We start from the raw sequence: 22,549 nt of genomic DNA, 5'->3' as shown, positions 1-22,549 counted from the left end.
AGGGCATCCACATGCACCTGGAGCAAGACTCAACTGGGGGAACCTGCACAAGAAGTGACACAGCACCAGAGAGATCACATGGCTACCACCAATGTAATGTCTGAGCTTTGTTAGAGCTCACCTTGAAGAGCTGAAGATGAAACCTCGAGATTGGAAATCAAACTGGATTCAGGGCCAATCTTGTTAGCAAATGGTCATGCAGCTGTATTAGTGTGTTACAGTACCAAATGTGTGTTTCTGATTCACGTAGATCATGAAACAACATTACTTGTCTCATAAACTGTACATCCAGCCTTGCCCCTTCCTCTTCTTCTTCTTCTTCTGTTAAGTTTTAGGGCTGTTTGCATCTATGTGTTGCATTAACACCATCTGCTGAAGTGTCCCTTAACCCGTCTATTCCAGCATTGCTGTGGCATGTGTGAAAAGGTGCAAGATGGAAATGTTCCCGAATGAAGCTGTGTGTGTGAATAGTAAAAATCACTGGCAGTGCCTGAAAGGTTATCCCAGGAATTGACAGGGAACTACACATGAAAGAGGCTAAAGAGGTGTTGTTTAAATTCTGTTCACCTCCCCGTATCCTTTCAGAGCTGGAAATCTAAAAACCTTGGCAATTAAACCCAACTATATCTTAATTTGCCCTTAAAGTAAAAGTACAGTAGTTTAAGCATTTTAACATATCTGCTCTGAACACAGACAGCCTGTCAGTTTTCTCTCTCAACAGCTACTCATGTGTATAAAAACACATCTATGTTAATCCTGGACTGTGCATCAGTGGACCTTACACATAGAGGGCCAGCGTAGTATTACCTCATCCCTAATCCCATTATTCAAATGACTCCCCCACTCTACAAACATCAGGCTGCACAGTCCACAGCACCCTCCTGTTTACTGTACACCACCAAGCTTTACTGAAGCTACTGTAGACTAAATACTCATTTTCATGTTCCTCCCCTGGCATCAGTGTGCTCCACACAAACAGAAGTGAAACTAGATCAAAGTTGCTCTGCAGATATTGGCACATGTAATAAGCCTAAATAAACAGGCTGGAATTGGAGCCACTTGAAGCCAAAAATTCTCTACATGCACAATTTAGTCTGACAAACATTTTACGAGCTGTACATTTACTTCCTGCGATGGTAACATTACCTTTGCCTCCAACCTAGTGATTTATTATTTTTTTTTATCTTTTAGTCAGTTTCTTCACTTTCCACAGTTAGCTTGGCAGTATTCACTGTTTGTTTTGTATGTGGTGAGGGAGTTTTTTGAGTCTTGGTGAACATTAGCTAGCTAGTCATCATCTTCATTCAAACAAAATGAAACTCACCAAAAACATCTTGGCTTATCTTTCCACTGTTCTAACAATCAACAACTCATGAATCAACAATGAAAACAAGAGGGAGGTCAGACATCAGAGAGGAAGTAGGAAGAAACGACATGTACAGCCAGCATATTTTCACATCTATCTCAGTGATTTCAGGGTAAGTTTCATTTTGTTTCTGTTTGTTTGAAGGATGATGACCATGCTACAGAGCTAGCTAAGATTACTAACAGCTTTATAATGGGGCTTTTCCATCGTCACGTTTGGCTTTATTTCTGAGTCAGGTGAATTTGAAAACTTGACATCGATTACTAGTTATCCTTTTTACAGTGTGTGACATCTTTACAATCAGTAAAATTTCACTGTTTCATGAGGATTTAAATTTTCTGTGATGATTTTATTTCTTCAGCAGCACATGAAGATTGTAGTGATGTGAAGAAAAACCAGCTGCAGGTATCGAGTTATGAAGAAAAGAATCTCCTTCCTCCGGTCGTGGTAAACACAGCCTTGAGGAGGGAGCCAACAAAGGAGGGAAAGCCGGGGCCAAAACAGGAACATCCATCCCAGTGATAACAGCGCACAGATGCCTCAGATTCCAAATATTTTCAGAGCGTCGTATTAAATGGCCGCATTGACGTCAGGGCCACACACACATACTTATCCCTCCTGTACTGACGACTGGAAGTGCTCTGTCCTGATGTTGCACTTCAAGACCTCCACCTCCTGCTCTTCGCTCTCCTTCCTCTGCTATTTCACTTTCCCCTTCGTCTCAGCTCGTGGTTGACCCACAGGGGGTAAATGGGTGACCCCTCTACTTTCTCTGGACACAATAGCCTTTGATACCCGATGGTGGGAAAGGGAGCAAAAGGGGGGCTCATTGCACATTCAACTGAATTTGGGCAGCAGTAGCAGCCCCGTAAATGGACGCTGCCATTGATGGTTAAATCAATTCGGGATGGTGACAGCGTAGCAAGGCTGCAGACTGTAACAATCGCAGATTACAACAGTACTACACCCCTCCCCCAACATGCCCCCCCACCCCTTTCTTGCACTGCCTTTTTGAGATGAAGTGTGGGGACTTCAGAAGGGTTTAGAGGGGTGGGGTTGGAGGGCGAAGGCGGGGAGGGTTTAGGGTGACAAAAGAGAAAGATCTCCAGTGAAAAAGAAGAGGGTGAGGGGAGAATAGACACATTCTGCGCAGCTGAACGCACAATGCTGTTTCACTCTTTTCTGAAAAAGGAAAAAAAAAAGCCGGCGCGAAACATTACTCAGTGATGAGAGAGAGCTGCTTCACTCAGCTGCTCTCCATCCTCCTCCTCCTCCTCCTCCTCCTCCTTCGCTTTCCTTCCCCTGTGCACACGCATTCATGCATGCATACCAGTACACACACACACACACACAGAATACATTTTTTTTTCTTCCGTAGGTGATTTGGCGGGTGGGGGCGGGGGTCAGTAAGGTTTAAATCCCAGCCAGGGACTTTTAGTGCTGGATGGGTGGTCCTACATTCATAGTGTGGGTTGTGACACAGCAGGTTTGCGTGGATTTTTTTTTTTGTGATGAAGAATTGTCAACAGGGCTGCTCGAGAAAAGGCTCAAGGCTGCCCTCTTCAGATAAAAATGGCGAAAAACTAAAGGGAGTTCTGCATTGCCATCTCAGCGTTCTTCTCCGCTGTGTTGGACAGGAGATGAAATGGTGGAGCAAAAATCCACAAGGCTGAGATTTACTCAATCCTCCTTGCATCATATTTGACCAAACTACCTTAAATATTTAATTTTTTTAGCAACACATGCAGAGATAGTTTCCTCACCGTTGCAGAAACACACAGTCATGCTTACAAAGAAGCAAGATGGCAGTGTGTTTGTGTGTGTTCACGAGGGGGTATTGGCTGACAGATGCACTAGAAGCCAGAGGTGGTCCATGGTTGCCATGGCGACTGTGTGGGCTGAAGGAGCTGTGAGCATATTGAGTATGCAGAAAACCGGTCCCCTGAGATCTCTGAGTGGATTTAAGATGGCTGTCAGAATGAGATCTGACTGGGCTTTCATTTGCTGCACAGACAGCATGAGGAGACACACTACAGACAGATTATAACTTCATTTTATTTGGGTTCTGGAGCGGAGTACAGACGGTGGCAAGAGATGAAGGCCAGTTGCCTTTTTGGTCAAAGATCTTGTTGATGAGCCGAGTTCTGACGCGCCTCTCTTTCATCTACGCTCGGCTTTTATTTCGCTGCCTCTCAGCAGAAAAGGAGCTCAACTCCTCCTGTTGAACACTGCCTTCGCCCCAGACCCCTGTTACCATGGTCACAGTAACTACGTGACATAGCAAAGGAAGTGGATGATATCTTCTCCAGATGTTGTCTTTTTCCTGACAGGCAGGAAATGAAAAGCAAATATTTCAAATGTGCTGATTTTCAAAATAATAATAAAACAGAAGTGTGTTTACATACCGAGCAGAAGTCAGAGCTCCATATTCTGCTTTGATTCAGAATGAGCAAGACACAGCAGATTCTACGCAACTTTGCTATAATTGTCCTCCTTTTTAGCAGAATTTATATGACCATTCTTTTATTTGGATAAAACATGTGACTCAGAAGCAAATGTAAGGATAGTATTAAAAAAAGCATGACAAAAATTATGAGCGTAGATCCAGAAACCAGGTCATTCCTAGTGATAAAGTATAGGATGTAAAGAGGGCTGAGTATCATTCAAAAAATAAAATTAAAAATAAATCAATGGGACCTTGGCTTCAATATTGGTTCCTTTTTTCCAACACCAAATGTATAAAAAAAAAATTCAACAAAAAGAAAACTACATTGCACTTAACTCAACCTGATAACTGGATATACTGATAACTAAAATGAACAAACTGAAGGCATTTCTTGATACCCAATATTATTATGCAATTTAATTGTTGCCATAAAAGTATTATATAAGTTTGGTATCCAGCCCTATATATTCACTTCAGATTTGTCAAAAGTTGATAAAGCCATCAAAAATCCATCTTTCCAAGTTAATCTCCTTCTTCTTCTTCTTCTTTGTATGAGCGTTTCACCTGCCCTGCTAGCATCTTTAATCATATATCTACAAATCTACTTTGAAATGTAAGACCCGAGGTGAGTACGTTAGCATTAGCAGCTAATACTGTTCAAGGAGCGCACTGGTCACCCACTCTCATTCGAAGGAAATATGAGCTGTTTTACTGTTTCATTTACAAGCATATGTCCTCATATAGTTAAAATGTACAATAACACTAAACTCCTTCGAATTGCGTGCAGTGTGTATGCTTAAGTCCAAATTGCATGCAGGTGATCCACCAATCTTTCCTGTTAAGTTCTTTGTGGCAGAAATGTGTCCAAATACCATGCATAAAAAAATGTAGAGGACGTAGTATAAAGAGCAAGAAAGTCTGAAAGAGGTGGGGTGGATGGATGGGTCAAACAAACATAAGACTGTCCCCCTTATGAAACCAAAGGTCAAGATCATCTTAAGTTTTAAGTCACTTGCATCACATGACTTACTGCATTTATGTCATGGTTGTTACATAATGTTAACATACTTATTTTAGGCCAAACCGTGATGTTTTCCCAAATCTAACAAAGTAGTTTTGGTGGCTAAATCAGACCATTTCAAACTATTTCACATTAGCATGTTGACAAAGGGGGGAGGTGGGACCAAATCAGTTTTTTTTGCATTACCAAATGTAATGGTATTTTAATAACAGAGCCTCAACTTAACATTATTTTTGCAACATCAAATGTCGAACGAAGTTGGAAGTTGTTGCGTCTCTGTCTGTAAGATTTGACCTGAATGTTTTGCTAACTGCAATTCATGTTTCTCTCCTGCAACTTGACTGGCTGCTGTCTGACTGGTTCAAATAAAGTGGACCTGATGAATAAAGTGTCGATTTGCTGAGAATGAATAGTTTTAATGTAAGTTGAAAGGCTCAAGTCAAAATGAAGTCACAAGTCATTGGTGTTGAAGTCTAGGTTGAGTTTGAAATCTATTTTGATTGATTTTTTTAAGTCTAAAATCATCATATTTGTGATTCAAGTCTGACTCGAGTCCAAGTCATGTGACTGGAGTCTCCAGACTCTGTTATATTAAGACAGTATCTATATAAACTTGCAGTGCTAGCTGTAGATAGAGGAATACCTTTCCCCTAAAAGTGTAACATTCAGTTGGGAAATAGGCCCTTAGAAATAAAATCTCTGTAGTTTCTGATGAATCAGTTCATATTAGCAGCTTGTGCATTTTAGTAAAAAGTAAAAAGATGTGCTTCCCTAATGGGACCCATGGTGTATTTGATGTCTCTGTAGTTTAGAGGATAAGATTCTATCTGTCAGCCTGGAGGGCACTCTAAGCTTTTATAGATGCCTGCCAGTGATGAAGGTAGTAGAAAAATGAAGAGCCATAAAAAGTCAAATTGATTATAATTAAAAGTTGATTAAAAATTCTTAGCCGTATTTGATGTCTGCACTGGCTCCAGTCATCCTGGACATCTCCTGCAGATCCTCTCAGAAGATCATTATGACCGTTTACTGGCTTTCCAGAGACAATCCAACATGAAGACAAATGTGTTTGTGTGTGTGTTCATCTGACAGCATGAGGAGCTGCTGACAGGAGCTCTGCCGCCACACAAACATATACAGCAGGGCAATAACCTCCGTGTTAGCAGAGGCTGCCTCTTACTTCCAGCTTCTTGGCAGCGATCTGGACCAGAGCTGCACATCAAACAGCCTGGCCTCCCATTCAGCCCCGTCCATACTGTTATACTTATGAATTCATTAAGCTCCTTTTCAAGCGTACCACCTCCACACCACTTCACATGTTCCCCAGGACTGTTTCCATCCAATCAGAGGGGTGTGCGTGTGTGTTCCTGTGTGTGTGTGCAGGGCTATGAACAGATGTGGCCAGGATTGAAATTTGTGCCAACTAATATACAGTAGTTGGAGCATTTAGGCTTTGCTGGAGTCTGAAAATGCAGGAAGAGTGATTTTTTTGGCCCTTTGAAAATCTGGATGGGGTGTTCTTTGGTTGAAATCAGGCCCTGCTAGGCTTTAGAATGTCATAAATGAGGTCCCTTGTGGCAAGAGCAAGATAAGTCTGGGAGCACTCCACTTTGAACTTGAGAGAGCCGGAGTCTGGCAGAGCTGCAGCGTGACAACAGAATGCTGCCTTCTCTGGCGTAGTCACGTCTTTTAATTTGCTTCAAACACTTGAAACCACATGTAAGAAAATATTCTTCATTGAGAAGTGCATTTGTAATGATGCAAGCACTCCTCGCAGCTTGTTTTTACTGAGGCCAAACTTCTCATGCTTTTAAATTGGTGCAATTAGAATTTTCTATTTTGGCATTTGAAAAGTTTCCACTCAGAAGATTAATACAACACTGAAACAACTGTTTTTCCCCGACATTGTGTGCACTGTAAAAAAAATCACACAGGAAATTTTGTCTTTTCTCATTAACTAAACATAAATATACAACTTTTATTTATTTAAGCTAATTAAACCTAAAATTTCTAATATTTTTCTGCTTTTCATCTTCTTCTTACTTGAAGTCTTTTGACTTGAGATAATGAGTAGAATGAATGTACTGTACAGAGTTCAATCAAGTCATTAAATTCATTTTTAAAAGAAGCATGATCAGCATATTAGTGGACTTCCCAGCGTGCATTGTTTGACAGTTAAAGTTTGTCTCTAATACACTATAAAGTTGCCATAAAGTCAAAATAAATTAAATGTTTTCTTACATGTGTATTGATCTATATACTAGTATCTGATCCATTTCTTATGGTGCAGCACAGCATGGAACACAAATACATCTGTTCACCAGAGCGAGTGGAGAGTTGTGGGTATTACAAAAACACAACTTTCTAATTTTATTTACTAAGTGGGGCAAAATTGGATCATGTTTTTAGGAGAAAATATTTCATAGTTTCCCTTCTGATGTCTTCATGCTGCTCATCTTCAATTAGCAAGTAGCAAACCGTAACTGTTAGCTTCCATAAGCGGGCAACAAAACTGGGTTCAACAGCCTTCCAGTGCACACAACTGGTCACTGGGACAAAGACAGCCTTCGTGTACGACAGGGATCACAACACCGATGTCATGCCAAGGTTGTGTTCTTGCTGGGGTTAGCTCCCAGCACTCAGGGGTTAACCTGAGGTAACTGTGGCCAGCAAACCTCCTTTAGCTCTGTTAGCCCCTGTTAACTGCCGTTAGCTCAGACAGCAGTGACTCAGCTCTGGGCTGCTGTGAGCCAAACCAAGCAAGACCATAACCACGGTACTGTAGCCTGTTTTCTGTCGTCAGACTGACCGGAGTGAGCTGAATGTTTCAAGGGAGAGGCCGTCACTGTACAAAAGCACCACTTTATGACTTTATTCACTGGTTTTGGTGAAACCAGTACCAGTATTTTCTGGTATCCCGTCTGATATCCTCTGGCTGCTAAAATAGCCAGCTTAATTGTTAGCAAGCCATACCTTTAATGGGCAACAGAACCAGTCTCAACAGCCTACCAGTAAACACAACTGGTCACGTGACAAACATAGCCACAGTGAACACAGCACCAAGGTTGTAACAAGGTGCTGTTCTTGCAGGGTTTAACTCACTGCACCCTGGGGCTAACTAAGCTAATTGCAGAGAACAAACTTACTTTAACTTAGTTAGCCCCAATTAACTGCTGTTAGCTCAGTTAGCAGTGACTCAGCCTCAGGCTGTTATGAGCCAAACCTAGCGAGAATACCACCCTGGTACTGTAGCCTATTCCCTGCTGATGTCGGAGGCTGTTTTGGTCCTGGGTCAGCCATGTTCACTGAGAGCTCTCAGTCCAGGAAGAGTCGGCTAGAAAGGCCTGCTCTCCCATTCGGTCCATGAACCGCTTTAGCTGCAATGCAGGAGAGTGTAACAGCGCTACTGTAAATGGCAATCAATGTCTGCAACAAGTCTCTCCCTATCTGCCTGTTTTACAGGAAACACATAACCACATAAGCAATCCACTGGCTGTTTCATGGGAACTATAAGATAAACTGTAGTTTGTTTACACAATAATAACAAAGGTTAGTACTGAATTAGTTCATTCAAAGTTTATAAATTATGTTCAATAAGCTTAAGATATCAAGTTGAACCAACAACACTTTAGTGACACTGGCAAAATTTAACATTTATCGTGTTTTCTCAAGTACAACTGAATTTATATCAAGTTATTTGACTACAAACTTTGATTTGTTTTGAATCATTAAAAAGTACCTCAACTTCTCTTTTAAATTCATTCAACTTGCTGCTACGCAACTTTCTAACTTTTCAAAGTTAAAACAAATAGTTTATTTTTACAGTGTGCCAAGGCCACCTGGATCTGCCTCCCTTGAGTTCCAGTCTGCTGCAAGTGGCCATTTTTATAGCACACAAGGATCATGAAAGGAGCCTTTCATCTCCGGGGCCTGTCTTCAACATGAAAAAGTTGCATTCACACTTCTGTGCATTGCTAAAACAGCTGTTAAGTTATGCTTTTGAGCAGAGAGCTTCTTTGTATCGTCTCAAAGCTCTCGGACACAAAACCGCACTTCCCTTTTATAGAGGACTTGTGGTAGAAAGAATCTTATTGAGTTGAGGACCTGGAATCCTTTTCTTCCTTCTGTTTGTCTGCCCTGCAAAGAAGAGCAAAGTACAAGCTTTTAAAATGTAGATTAAAAGCTTCACGTGAACTTTGTACTGCTTATTATCACTCCAGTGTAGATTAACAGAATTAGGCAAGTGAATGGAAGGTAGTAGTGTTTAGTTCTCACATTCATCACTTGTCAGTTTGTCTGTTTTGTGGGTTCAAGGAGAGATTACTCCCAGTCTTGTGGGAGGATAAAGACCCTGCCTCTGTACCTACAGTATCTGTAGTTCCTTCCTGGATTCCATTCCACTTACCAAAGGTATGTCCCACGGGGCATAGCTAACGTCGCCTCAGCTCTTAGAGGTGTATACATTTACTGCGGCATTGTTCATGGATCGTGTATCATGTTAAGCGCCAGAGGCTAAAGCCTGTTTGGCTTCTCTGCTCTGTTGTTGTGTTACATAAAACACCATCTAAGCATAATCTTTTTGATGGTTTTGAAGAGAGAAAAAACTGCAGCTTCTTATGCTGCTCATTTGGACTTTTGAATCTACTTTGACCTTATGGCTAAGGACACACGAGAGCATCAATATGCTATGTGCTAGGCTTGTCTATATTGGAAAGAAATCCACATTTGAAGAATTGTTTAAGAGTGTGTCTGGGAGACCTTTAGAAATGACACTTGATACCCTGACTGGTCTAGGAGGCCTTGTGTACATTTAAGAATGTTTTCATTTGTATATAATCACCTGAAAATGAGAATCATTGTGTTTTTCTCACCTTAGAATAAGTCCTATGTATCTACCATGTTGCACTGCCATGTCTCTACAACAGCCCAGAGCGGACAGACCTAATGGTGGCCATAGATACAGTCTTGCATGCTAGTTTCATGGCCACCATAGGTTCTTCTACACTTTAAGAAGGGGAGGGTGAGATGAAATGTTAGCAAAATGCTAGCTAACTACCTAGTAAAGGTATAGCTAGATCAAGAGGAGCTAGCCTGACGTCAGGCTGCCATCATCATCTAAACTTTTTGTGTTCTACATTATGGCATAGTATCAGGTTTCCTTCCTGTGCAGAAAGTAAGAGTAACTTTTGCAGTCCTAAGTAATGCCCACAGTCTTCCTCAAGCGTTCCATGTGGCCCACAAAAAGCTCCACAAAGATAGGGCCAGTGGTGGACAAAGTTCTCAACCCCAGTACTTGATTCAAAGTACAGATACTCCTGGTCAAATATTACTCAACTACAAGTGAAAGTTGCTCAGTCAAAATTTTACTTGAGTTAAAGTACTAGAGTTCTTGCTTTTAAAACTACTTAAGTATTCAAAAGTACATGTTTTTAAGTATTCAAAAGTACAAATTACAAAGTACATTTTCTAATATCAATACATGTTGTATTGTTTTCATGATGCATTTACAGAAGCTTGTAACTCTTAAAAACCATCTAATGATGCACTGATGATTGTAGAACCACTCTGCTACACAAAGTCTATAGAAACACCTATAAAAACTTCAACATAGAAATACAATCAAAAACAAAAAGGACAGCTGTTGTCATTTTCTGATGCAACTGTATTAAAATCACATCATAAAAGCAGATTGAAGATGACTGTAAAGAGTTCTCCAAGTCTGTTAAATAACTGAGATTTCTTTCTGTCCTCAGAGGCAGTATATATACATAAATTATGTGGTATTTTTCACCATGATAAAAACAATCCAACTTTAAAAGCTACCTGGAATAATGAATAATTATAATAACATCTTGAGATTTAATTTAGTCTTTCTCCTGCCGTCACCATTACCACTTTTTGTTTGAATGACAGGGGGAGAGTTTGTTTGTTCTTGTTACAGAGCACCTGGATGATGTATTTCCACTTTTACATCAATCCAGAGGAGCTACTGTGATTGGTTTTCTTTTGTGAGGATCACAGCATGTGACCAACTGCATTTTAGAAAAGAAAAAACAGCAACAGCTGACTTCAAAGCTTAGTCAAAAAGTAACAACAACCTTCCTAGAAAGGTAGTGGAGTCAAAAGTACAATATTTGTCTTTGAAATGTAGTGGAGTGAAAGTAATAAGTTTCCAGAAAAACAAATACTCAAGTAAAGTACAGATGCTCAAAAAATGTACTTAAGTACAGTACTCAAGTAAATGTACTTCACTACTGTCCACCACTGGATAGGGCTGACCCTTTATTGAATAAAAAGAAAAACTCAGGGTAAGTGCTCTCTTCTCTTTTGACAGAACTTTAATTTTCAGAGGTCCAACTGACTTTTCCTGTTTGGGAGTTTTGTTTGCCTGTGAGTGATCAAACAATATCTGTGTATCCAGGTAACATGAAATAGTGTGAATACTTCCACTTGTGTTCCCACTGACAAAGACCCATTTCATTGCCCTGTTTCACACAAAAATGTAAGTGGATCTAGGTCCCCGCCAACCGTTGAATAAAGGCTCACATCCAAAGTATTAAGGCCACAAAACTGTCCGTGATTTAATTAAGCAAAGGAACTACTCCCCTCTGCATTTGGCAGCACTTGATAGCCCATGGATGCAGCTCATTAGCAAAAGAAATCTCCATGACATTGGAGAAAAATGTGCTTTCATAGGCCCAAGGGCAATGTTCCCTTTGACTGCTCTCACACAGTCAGTTCCTGTGTCCAGCCTTTCAGTTCCTCTCTGGTCTCGTCTCAGCAGACAGCACTAAATGGTCATGACAAATATCACATCTGCATATCCATAGTTGCTGGCTGGGCTTCTGTCATTGTGTGGACTAAAGATAGGCACTGGACCATAACATTTGCAGATTGCACTTTCTGGTTATCTTACCTTAAGTTTAGTCCAGGCTTAGAGTCGAATGTAAGTCTTTCACTCTACTTGGTCTCCACCTGCTGAGCCGTAAAGTCAGAACATTCCACCACTATTTTAGACATTCTGATTTTATCTTCAACATTTCAACAATTCAATTTTATTTTTGACATTTCAACTATATTCTCAACATTTTAAAATTATTCTCATGTTTCAGTTTTATTCTTAACATTTCAACTTTATTTTTGAAATTTTAACTTTATTCTCAACATTTTAACCTTATTCTCAATAAGGGCAGCTTGTTTAATGGACTATTAGAAATAAACCTTCAGTGCTCAGTTGAGTCAGCGTTTTTTAAAGGTCACAGTGTTTGTGTGAAATGTTGTCTGGACCTCTGTGATTTACTGTACTGTGATGAAGTTCAAACATGGCTGTGGTTACATGTGAGTTACTGTAAATTCCCATGATCCAGTAGTGAAATGTATTGTGTAAAAAAACATCATCTCTCATTTTCAACTTTTTTGTGAACTCTCAACAAAGGCTAGGAATCAATACCAAAAATGCCACATTTTTTAAATCATTGTTGCAGTGCAACACAGGAGTTTTTGCCTCCAGAAAATAAGGTAAACTGTGAATTTTAAGGTTCATTCTTGACCCCAAAAATGTCAACTTTACTAAGCATTTCTTAACACAAAGGTCATCTTACTTTGCACCATCTGCTGATGAAGGCCATGAGATGTAGCTGATAGCTTTTGAGTGAGTGCAACTTGTGCTGAGAATTTCTTAGTCATGACAAGCTTTGATTTGTTGGCATTTACATTTTTAGAGATCCATATTTATAAGGCTTTGACGCCACTGATGAAATGTTAAACAATTTAGGCTCTCATAGAAAATAACACAAAATTATTGTCATAGAAACGCAATATAAAATACCACACAGAACTGCAAATATTATTGATATTAACTGTAAGAGGAGTGGAGCTAAAATGGCTCCCTGTGGAACACTTTAAGCTGGTATTATGCTTTCTAGAGCGTGCAAGGGTGCGCTAGGGTCCATGTGACATAAATTTTGTCATCAGAGGGTGTACCTGCTTGTTTCAACATCTGTGTGCATCAATTTGTTGTACCACAACAGACGTCAATCTACTAGGAATGTGTGGAACACATCCTCCAAGTGGAACACCAGAACGTCTTAGAACATCCAGGCATCCATGGTATCCAGGGTGTGTGTCCAGTTGGAGGTGTAATCCAGCCCTTAGTAAGAGAAGAAAAAGGGAATCAATTTTTAACTCTTTTACAATTTATTAACTGTTGTCAGGCCAATTCAGTGTGTTGTTATCAAGCTTGAATGAATCCAATGTATTAAGAGAGGTGATAATGATTAAAAAAAAACATTGACTTCAATAAGGGCACTCCTGATAGTATTCTTTAAGAAGAAACTGCCTAGAAAATACTGTGTTTGGACCCAAGCCCAGACTGATACCTGTTTAGATTGGACTCTGAAAAGACTTATCAGTTCAGAAGGAAATGAGTGTTTACTAGGTGTTCAAGAAGTTTCCCAAACATGGTAGAAAGACGGAGATGACGAGAGCAAAGATCATTGCCTTCCTCCTCCCCCACAGCTGTAGTTGTAGCTCTGCAGGCTAGTCAGTTCCAGGGCCTCCCTGCTTCCTGACCCTGGGAGTCAGGGAACTCCAGGCTGCCTGGGCGGAAAGAAAGCACTCACCCACTGTGAAATATCTGCAAAGTATTAGTATTGCCCAGCCACAATGGCAGAGGCCCGCACACAATGCTGAGAAGTTCTGCACAGCAGCGCGAGATGACACATCCGGTAAGGGCCAAAAGAACACATCATCCCATTGTACGCTATCATTGTGTGGCTGTGGGGGGGAGTGCTCCCAGGGGATGAGAGGCAGTGTGTCCTCTTTGTCTTTATCTCTAACTGTCTTAATCCTTGCTCTTTTCACAGGGAGGCTGTGGTCCAGCCTAGTCCTGTGGAGCAGTGAAAAGAGCCCTGACAGTTAGCAGGCAAGAAACCGGCTCCCAGACTCTAGTCAGCCCCTGTCAGGACTTCTACTTCCACTTATTTTCTTTTGAACCTGAGCCAACCTGAACTACTATTTCATCTCCTCCTGAGATATTGTACTGCAGATTCTTCCCATCACCACAGACACATTATATACTGTAATAAAATAGCTCTTTTCCTGGCACTGTGACAGTTTGGCCTCAGGTCAGGTGCTGATCCTGCTGTAACAAGCTCTGCCACTTGGATAAGATGCTGTTTGGATTCATAATGCACTGCTAACAGTCACTGTACATTAAATTCACATCATACATATTGATCTGCAAGTCAGAGCCAAAAGAAGAAGAGAAGAGCAAACACTTCATACATCACAGTCCATGTGTATAGAGAAAATTTAGCGACATGCTATACTTTGCTTATGTGGAAAAGATCTTTTACTCATTTTTTTTTATATAAAACTACATATAGCAGTCAAACCAGATTCAAGATTCTTAGTTAATGTGTTTAATAGGAAACATATATAATTTGGGAACATATGACAGTAAATAGACATACTATAGTAGACAGTATATATCAAACTTACATGAGTTGAGCAGCCACTGATGAAACTAAAATCTCCCAAGTGTTGTATATAAACCTGAAACATAAAGACATGTAAGATGTCACATTTGGGAGCATATTGCTGCCGTGTCAGAAAAAGAAAACAGATCAGTATCACATGAATAGTTATGAATGAATAGTATTCTCATGTTATAACAACATTCAGTCTTATCATATTAAAACAAGAAACTTAACTTGTTATAAAGTTATGTTATTTATATTGTTATAAGTTTAACTTTTCATGTAATAATGTGATAGAATGGATTGTTATAATGTGACATTATAAAAATAGAATTTCTCATGTTAGGATAGGAGTCATCACTTTTTATTTCATGGGTATGTTAATTACTCGATTCTGATTGGTCAATTCCAGCATCGTAAGGTCTGTTATTTCTATATAACAGACTGTTGTTATAAAGAACAGACCTAGCAGAAAAAGTTTCTTGTTACAATATGATTAGTTAGTATGTCATAAAAACATGTTGTTATAATGTGACACTGATCTGTTTTTCTTTTTCTGGCATGATGGCAGTCACATATGAGACTCAAAAAGAAAGACAAAAAAAAAAAAAGCGTGAAACAAAAAAACATATACATAGTGGCATAGTGGCTGAGTCCTAACAACAGGGGCCCAGGTTCAAGTCAGTTCACTGCCCTTCCTGCATGTCATCCCCTCTCTCTCTCCCCCCCTGCCATTACCAAGACTAAGTTTTTTCTGTTTCCTTTCCATACAGGTGTCATCAAAGATGATTCGGTGCTCAGGCTCAAAAGAGTTCAGGACCTGGTTCAACAGTACATAATTGTGTCAAATGAAAATCGTGGGAAAGTTACACATCCGTTTTCTATAAAATTGTGATTACAACTATGTAACATGGTTTCACACGCTCTAGCTTGTGTGTGCATGCATGTGTGGAATGTTTTTTAAGTGTGTACATGTGGTAAAGTCCTCAGTGTAACTGGAACATTAACAGGAAGTATATTATAAACTTCTCTTCCTGACAACACAGTACCAACCGCCTGCAAAAATCCAACTCGACAAACTTGAGCAAACAACTAAAATGTTAAACAAGCGCAGACAGGGCTGTGGGGTGCCCCAGGTTTGTTTTAGGCCATATCCTGGCAAGAAGGAAAACACACAGGGTCGCTCAGGGTGAACCAACCAGAAAATGCTGCTTCATTCATCTGACAAGCTGAATTCCTAACTAATGATCCATAACCACAAATCATGTTTAACTGCAGCATTATATATTTAACAAATTAAATGTCTGAGCATTATTTATTTCATGTTGCTTTATATTTGTCCTCACCAGCCAAGGTCTACTACAATAGTTTTAGGTTGATCATCATGTGTTTGACATCATCAAAATTGATTTGACAACAATTGACAACCAAGCTCCCTTTATCTCTTAAAGAGGCTTAACATTTCACAAAATACAGTGGAAATTGCTCATAGTGACACTCACAGTCACAGTGATCAACTGCTCATGAATCAAAAAGCCTGTGACAGAATGAAACCTATACAAACTGAGCCTGGTGTTGGGTGGTTTCTAGCTGTAGTAAATAAAAAGACGTCTTAAATCACACAACTGGCAAGTTTTTTGAATTGGCGCCTACTGGTCTGTGGAGCAGAACAAAGAGGTTTCTGTTTTATGTCTGTTGGATGCAACATTCAAATCACTGGAGGGTTAATTTCACCACAAACAATATTAGCTTTAGCATAGCCAACTGAGAGTCCGCTTACAAACTGACTCTGGTGTTGGGTGGTTGCTGGCTGTAGTACGTAAAAAGGCTACTTAAATTACACAACTGGCAAGTGAATTTTTTTGATGGGGTTCAGTTGTAGTGTGCTCCATCATTGAGAGCAGGCGAGCTTTTCATATGGAGTCCTGTCCATATTGTTTTATGACATTTTTACTGCTACCTACTGGAGTGGGGGACCTGAATGAAGAGCTTTCTACTGTTAGACGTCTGCTCTAATTTACTAGATTAGACCAAAACTTGTAAAGCCCAGCTAGTGGCCCCTCGAGGCTGCAACATTAATTACACCCCACAGTATCAGTTGTTCAGCCAAATGGGCAATAAACTGACAGTTGTCATTTTCTTACTGTCTCGGGATGAAAATGTAAATATCAACTTAGAGCAGTGTGGGCCGGGGGGCCATGAAAGTGTTAGCTCTGAGACATTTTGAAGTTTTATTGTTTTCAAGTGTAAAATTACCATAAAATATTTATCATTCATTTTTTTTGTGACCAGTCACATTTACACCATGTATCTTATATCTTGTAATTGGTACAATTAGTCTTGTCTTGTGTGTTGATCAAAAGGTTTTCAGATTAAAGGCATTAATAAAATCAAAGGAACAGAGTCTCTTGAGAACATGAATGTGCTTATAAACGTTATGGCAGTCCTTCTTTAATGCTTGTTTTAATTTTTATCTTTAAGGCTGACATTTTGTCCTGTCAAATATTACTGAAAAACCCAATGACAGTCCAAAACACAGAGATTCGTCCACCCATAGCCATGACCGTGGTATGGTTATATGTAGTTATGTTGGAGTGGAAGTTTGCCTTCCTTGATGTTGGTGCTAAAGAAAACATCAGTGGGTCATCAAAAACATCAGAAATCATTCTCTGGGGATAAATGCATGGTAAACATTATGGAAAATGTAGTAATTTGAGATTGAGATTGTCTTTGACAAAACTGTTGGTCAAGCTGTCAGTTGCACTACATTAAAAGTCACAGGTTGGCAAATTTATTAGCAGTCTTCCTTTGGGGACCATGTACTTCTATTTTATGGCAACGTGGACAGTAGTTGTCAACATATTTTTACCTGGACTATATGGAGAAACAGACCAAATCAGGCAAATAAGTATAACTTTTAGAGCAAGGCCCTTTGCTGGGAAGAAATGTTGTTATATTGTTAATGTCAGGAATAGAACTCCAGGAGGACTTTTATCAGTTTTGTTACAATTCCCTCTGGTCCCTGATAAGGACTGCGTCAAACAGACATTTCCTGTGGCCGGTGTAAGTGTTAGTCTATCAGCATTTAGCCACGCTGCTTGGCACTGCTCTCTGTCCTGCACTCTGAGCTGTACGGTCACAGGGTCAGAGCCGTGTGCTGCTCCAGTAGTTGCCCTCGCCAGCCTGAGCGTGGAGCCGAGCCAGAGCAGCCGAGGCAGCCAGGACTCCAGCCAAACAATGTGGCCAGCTGGGTGCAACAGGAAGCTCACTTCTCGCCTGTTTTGAATCAAATCCAAAACGGGCAGAGTTCTCCTGTTCAATGACGAGACCTCAGTTCAGTCATTGTAGTAACACAGATGAATGGGCTGTCGTTCATGCACCTGTATAAGCAATGACGCTGTAACCAGAGACTGGAAGGAGAGCTCCAGAAAAACAGAGAATAAGCTCATCAGCACGTTCTCACAATGAGTAAGATATCAGGTGAGTCAATGCTGTGAGCTGTCTCAGTTAATGCCCTCATCACTTTTATCCTTGTCTGACAGGAGTTCAGACTCAGGAAGTAGTAAATGAGTAATTGTTCTCCTCACTGCACTGACAGTACAAAAATTAATGCTTTCACAAGGGACTAATTCAACGGTAATTTTGCAAGATCATAATGATGCAACTGTATGTTATGAAGATTTAAATCTCATGTTGCACGATTTTGTTATGCAGTGTTTTTGCTGAGCTTGTAACCACATGTAGTAGTTTAAGGACTTCACAGCAGGGTTGGCTTAAAATTTGACAATTAATCTTCATTTTTGACCTTGGAAGCAGTAGTTTGTTAAAGATACTGGAAAGCAACAATATGTGTGTTCATCTAAGCTAAACTCTAAAAGCGGCCATTGATATTTTTTGCTGTCATTACACCTAAACCACACACATAGCTGGCAGTAGTTCCTCGCAGGGCGCCGATTGGTCCGAACCCATGTAGTTCAGACACAAACGCACTGACTTGCATCCTAGCAAGATGGATTCTCACAATCTTGTGTTCAGCTGCGTCACAAGGTAGGTTTGTAGTTTAGAAGTTTAGTTTAGTTTGTAGTTTCAGGACTTTTCATCTATGTGGGCTTAAATGTAGAACTTCATTCTTGAGTGTAACATTTGGCAAGTTTGCCTCCAAAGGGACCTAAACTACATATTAAATCTATGACACCCTACACTCACCTATTTAACTGTAGGTGGAAAATATCCTTTTTCAACCTTGACGTAATTGTTTCTCACATTTGGATGTTTGCTCCATGTTGTTGGCTGCTGGAAGTGAGTTATATTTTAAGGGATTAGGTGCCTTGTTTCTTAGTGTAGTTTTAACTGTCTGGTTGAAGACTCTGGTGCAAACTGTTACCCGTGTATCAGCACACACAACAACTTACTTGTCTTTGACTCTTGTACTGTAAATGAGGTATGATCTCAACAAGCCCCTGAGTCCAGCCTCACACTCCCACTTTGAGAGGCAGAGGTCTCCTCAGGTGGTCCGTGACTGACAGCTACCTGCTGGCCCTAGCTAGACTCCACAACCATCCTGACCACACCAGCAATAATAACAGGAGGGATATTGATCCTCTCAGAGGCCATGTTTTCCTTCCACTGAGAGGATCTTCAAACACAGACCTCACAGCTGTCACAACAGAGTGGATTCAGGAGAGAGTTCAGACTGAGGTAAACGGACAGTATGGGCTGATGTCAAGGCACCGTCTCCAGAGACAGCATCTGATGTCTGTTCAAATCCTTTATACAACTTATGTTAACATTTTCCTGAAAAACAAACTCTTGTGGTCATGCTAATAATGATTGTCCTCTGTCAGGAGCAAAGGCTGAAGTAGCATGGTGTAATTACATGTAGTTACAATATTTCCACCTTTCAACAGTGTCAGATAAGGTGGTCATAGAGTTATTAGTTCTTGCCATTACTTGGACAAAAGACACTGCAGACTACGTGTTGGACCCAACTAATCCTAGCTTACCATTTTTCATGATTTGTTTGACATAATCATAGATGATTAGGAAGGAGGTGCTGAGACGAACTTCACTTTTGGCAGCACCAACATCAGTCCTCCTCCACTTCACCATGTTGGTGTGCGCATTGTGCTACTATGGATCCATGTCACAGGACAGATCACAGAAGTTATTAAATTTGGCAAGATAAATACCAGGTTTGAAGACTTTTAGTCCGTTGGAATGTCGTGAGGAGCCCCAATTAACTCCAGATCCTGAATCAGTTGTTTTCTACAATAACACACAACCCTGGGATAAAAATAAAATTGTTGCACCTTTCACTAACTATTGTTCTTTGTGCCCCTCGTCTGTCTGGTCAGGCTACTATCACACTGATGTCAAGCAGTCTAATCATTAGGACAGAGTTAGGACAGAAGTCACAGTGAAGCTGGGTGTCAAATTTTGACGCTATGGTTCAAATTCCTTCCCTAACCTACATGTCTCTTCTAAACAGTGTTAATTTTGTCATTTATTTGTAAATTTAGTCTCAGTCTTAGTCCTGAGACCTACTGAACTCCTACAACCATAGGGTTCCACTAGATCCAGACTTTGACACTGTTGGTGGTATGCTGCTGGTGTGTAAAGTCAGTTTTGTTTCGTCACTGCCTTCACTGTCTTCATCATAGAATAAGAAAACTGAAAAAATATTGTTGATGAATATATTTCAGCACAATTTTTTTGTCAACAAAATTGTGCTACTTCTAACCATGTCACAGGTAAGGATCATAACAATAACCCCAGCAAGATAGTTTTAGTTGCCTAGGCTTAACCAGACCGTAGAGATAGTGGATAAGAAAACACCATATTGGGATTTTGGAAGGCACTGACAAACACTGCCATCCTTCTGGGATGACATCATTGACACGCTTAAGGCTCATTTATGTTAAACATTAAATATGCACATGGATGCAGACGGATGCTGTTCATACTACAGTTGTTAAAGTGAGACACAGCCACAGGACTGGAAAAAGAAAAAAATCTGCTGTATTTACTGACAGCACAGACCACCGCCATCTGCAACACTGCCTCCGCTTTTGCTTCTGATTCTGTCAAGATTACACCCAACAAGCAGACATTTTGGTGATTTTTGTGCTAGTAAAACATCTAATTTAATGTTTGCAGCTTGATAACTTGTCTGGATGAGTGGAGGAGACCACTCTATCTGTTGCTGCAATGCATGCACAGCTTTTTGATGACGCTGGCTGTAAAAGGGTCGATAAGGAGCGAGAAGGACTGCATTTGGAAAAAGTGAGGTGGATGGTGCTCAGACAAGCACAGGATTTTCACAGCAGAGACCATAGTTTCAGTCTTTCGTGAAATGAAAAGTAAACATAGAGTTATTTAGAGTTTTGAGTAACTTAATACTTTATTATGTCACTTCATCACATCACATAACCTAGTTATTATAACCCAAACCATGATCTTTTAACCTAACCAAGTAGTTTTTATGCCTAGACCTAACCAAACTGCAACCGTTTTGTAAACTGCATGTGTCACATGTGTTATATCAACTTGCAAGTAACATCACCTCTGTCACATGACATAACATAGTTATTTTAATCCAAAAAATGAGCTTTTTCTAACCCTAACCAGGTATTATATTGCCTAAACCTGACCAATAACTGCAAACATTTTACAACATAAACCACATGTTTAAGGTCACATAAGTTATGTCATGTAACCTATGTAACATAGTTAAGTTAGCTAATGTAAGCCTGTCGTTGCCAGTAGCGTCCGGTAATAGATGTAGTTTTGGAAGTAACTGACAATCAGTGTATTCTGCTGTTTAGGTATGAGAATGTACTGGACTGGCCAGTAGGAGTAAACCAAAACTAAAACTAAAACTCAGTGAATGCAGCAGGTTTTTTTGCTGAAAAGAATATTCTGTGTACTTGCTGAGGATAACTACAATTGAAGGATATGTCAAAACAAATAAATGATAGATGTTATAATTTATAGATTGGATGATATAGGACTGAACTGTCTGCCAATAAGCTGTTTGTTATTGAACTGTTTGTGGGTTGGCGTCGGTGGGGAGGATTATGAGGTGATAAATTGTCATCTCAACAGTTTCAGTTGTGTCCAAACAGCTGAGGACGAGTGCGGGGAGGAGAGAGTAATTGCTCTCTGGCGGTTGGAGCTTCAGAGCTCAGACAGCCGGGAAGCGTCTCTCCTGGGAGGAGACAGCGGCTCGTACAGTCGGCTGCAGCTGGAAGTCTCCCTGCCGTCGGCCCGACGGAGACCACTTCTCACTTTCTAACATCTGACTTTGCCAGAAAAGAGAGATGTGAAACTGCTCTGCTTCTTGTCAACACTCATGGCACAGTTCTGCAGTACAGTGCAGACATTTTTCTCTCTGTTGCGCTGTTTGGATTTGTGGTCAGACTTGTCCTTTGAGTTGTGTTATCGGTGCAGAGATGGATACACCGCCTGGCAATTTCTCTCTTTTTTGCTGAACTCAGCAACCACACACATTTCCAGAATATGCACTTTTGTAGTTCCTACAGCTTTATCATCATCAACACCTTCATCATCACCACTCACCTCACATTATAGCAGCGTGTTAGTGATAGAGAGCAGCTGCTGTTTTCTTACATTAATCATTAGAAGGACAAGCCTGTAAGATTAATGGATAAATTTCCCATCATCAGCACAAGGACATGATCCCAGGGAGTTATGGGAGGAGACAGTGACCAACCATCCAATAGGATTTCCCAGCAGCAGCCTTGAGGACAGTACATACACTCATGTACAGTTAAATATCACACATGTGGAGGTTTTTTTTCCTCGGTTTTCGCCACCTCCAGTGTGATGTATCGTAAAACATATATTTTCCCTCCCTTCCCTCTCCAGCTGTGAAAATATTTTCTCTGTCAAACATCTGTTGGAGGAATGTGGGGACAGAGCCGGCCTGCTTCCTGTCAGTAAAGCTGCAAAGTGGTACCCCCCCACCACCACCACCCTCCTCTCCGCTGGCTGCCTCCCATTGTGGGTTCCCAAACCTGCCACACACTGCCACCTCCCAGCATCCTTACACCTACTTATCCACACATACAGTTTGATATGTTTATAATGTACTGTACTTTGAAAGAGTGTGAGCACAGCGTGACTCAGATCAGGAATATGCCATATCTTTTCAACCAGTGGGAATAGCAGAAAACTGCCCTATTAAACATGGCCACAAGAAAGAACCAGTCAATTTC

The 22,549-nt window shown here is 40.5% G+C and overlaps 1 pseudogene; it reads left to right on the top strand.

Annotated features, from left to right (window-relative positions):
- LOC146313867 (signal transducer and activator of transcription 1-alpha/beta-like) overlaps positions 1-21,606 on the top strand; it is a 33,515-nt pseudogene extending 11,909 nt beyond the window's left edge.
- Positions 21,607-22,549: the final 943 nt, after the last annotated feature.

Source organism: Lutjanus erythropterus, chromosome 15 (assembly GCF_056507025.1).
Source record: "Lutjanus erythropterus isolate fLutEry1 chromosome 15, fLutEry1.hap2, whole genome shotgun sequence".
NCBI lineage: Eukaryota > Metazoa > Chordata > Actinopteri > Lutjaniformes > Lutjanidae > Lutjanus > Lutjanus erythropterus.
Note: the sequence above shows the minus strand (reverse complement) of the source record. Positions and strands in the feature narration are given on the sequence as shown.